This window comes from Thermobia domestica, chromosome 16, assembly GCF_964235325.1.
Source record: "Thermobia domestica chromosome 16, izTheDome1.hap1.1, whole genome shotgun sequence".
Taxonomy (NCBI): domain Eukaryota; kingdom Metazoa; phylum Arthropoda; class Insecta; order Zygentoma; family Lepismatidae; genus Thermobia; species Thermobia domestica.
The window spans coordinates 56140606-56142740 of record NC_137469.1 but is presented as its reverse complement, the minus strand read 5'-3'; positions in this window follow the sequence as shown (position 1 = coordinate 56142740).

Sequence of the window (2135 nt, the reverse complement as noted above, 5' to 3'; positions counted from 1 at the left end):
TCCCCGTGATCTAGTTTACAAAATATATAAAAATCAGGGGAGGTCCAATTTGCTTCCCTGCATCCTACTTTTCAAACGAAACAGTTTTCCAGATTGTACATTTTGCTTCAAACTGAGTTCTGCCCTGGCTAAGAAACGTAAATTCGCTTCTATAAGAGTCTTTAAAGTTACACTTGAAATTGTCGGCATTCTTGTAGCTTGTGAAGGTATGAATAATTCAAGTATGTTTGTTACAACATCTACAAACGAATATTCATTCGTATAGAACCTCCAATACATTACATAGAAAACACATGAAATATACTAAGAAAACCATTGTGCATTAGAGCAGATCTCTTATTAGCAAATGATTCTGCACACGCGCACTGCTCAGATAGCCCAGAGCTTGAGCCTGAGCGCGAGTCCAAATTTAACTCAATCGCGATTGAGATTGTCAAAGGTGTAGCGGTTTACGGGGAATATATCATACCAACACTTTATCAACTAAGTTTTCTTAGATTTTTCTCCAATCCCAAAAAGCGGGTGGTTTTTCGTGATTAAGATATGTTTAAGCGGGGGACGAATATATAACCTGAAAATCGGGTGGTACCCGCTAAAATAGGGTAATAAGCCAACACTCAACACTCAGAGATATAATAAGGTATATCCCTATTTAAGATCACTACACATGCAACTCATGAAATTCAATTTGAAATATCATCCACTTAGACTGACATCTTTTATATTATTATTACTCTCTCCCCATATTTTTAAAAATAGTACTGCCACTCTTTCTTTTGTTAACAAAAAGGCACCATCTCCCTTTCTTAATATAAAGAAAGAGAAAAGAAAGAAAGAAAATCTCTATCGCAATACACAATTTTATTTTTGATTTGTTGCCACTCCGATAAATGTGAATGTTGTGGTTTTGCATGTGTCGACTGGCTTCTTATCGCAAGTCCCAGACACCTGCAATAGTTTATACTAGACGAAAACACCGATCATATTTTATTCTGTATCTTTTTACTTCCCAATAACGATAGCCGTGCCTCTTTGAGAAATTGCAGCTTATTTTTTTTTTTATTCTGCCAATTGTAAAAGTATAGAATTTCCCTACACTTTAGGACATTTTAAGAAAAAATACCTTCTTTTCCTTCTGCAAATTTTGATCATTTTCCCCTAAGAGGCCGAGGGAAATTTCCCTCCATCTGGCAACTGAGAGCCGGTGAGGGGAAAGATTCTTTGCTGTTTTCTCGTCGTTACTTGATATTAGTGCTGTAGAATTTTTGTGACATTTGCGGTTTTCAAAACCGAAACCGCAAATGCGGTTTTCAAAACCGAAACCGCAAAAGCGGTTTTCAAAACCGAAACCGCAAATGCGGTTTTCAAAACCGAAACCGCAAATGCGGTTTTCAAAACCGAAACCGCAAATGCGGTTTTCAAAACCGAAACCGCAAATGCGGTTTTCAAAACCGAAACCGCAAAAGCGGTTTTCAAAACCGAAACCGCAAATGCGGTTTTCAAAACCGAAACCGCAAAAGCGGTTTTCGAAACCGAAACCGCAAATGCGGTTTTCAAAACCGACATTTCGGTTTTATGAAATTTCACTTTTTTCAAAAACCGGTTTTCGGTTTTTTCAAAAACCGATTTCGACAGCACTAGTCTGCACGGACTAGGGCCTACAACGTATCTATCACTTCGGGCCCTTGTCGGACCGTAAATTTTCAAATATACAACCATATCTCTCGGGCTTTTTCGGGCCTAATTTTGTTAATATATACTGCACAATGATATTTATTGGACCGTTCTTTCTGGAAAACTTTTAAAGCACAACTGCAAAATTAAAATTCTAAGTGCTGTAAATTAAAATACAATTTTGCGTTAATTATTAAGTTTCTGTAATTCGGGCTTATTTGATTATCACACGAGTTCGGGCCGGGCTCGGGCCTAAATGCTAAAACATATTTCGGCGGACTTGGGTCGGGCCTCACATTATAAATTCACGGGCCGGACCGGGCTCGGGCTAAAAAGTCCGGCCTATGCAGACCTTTAGCGTCGAGGGGCAAGGTGACTCAGTGATAGACCGCTTACCTCGTGTGCGTGGGGTCCCTGGTTAGAACCCGGCCAGTAAGTTTGTGGTGGACAATATCGTGTCC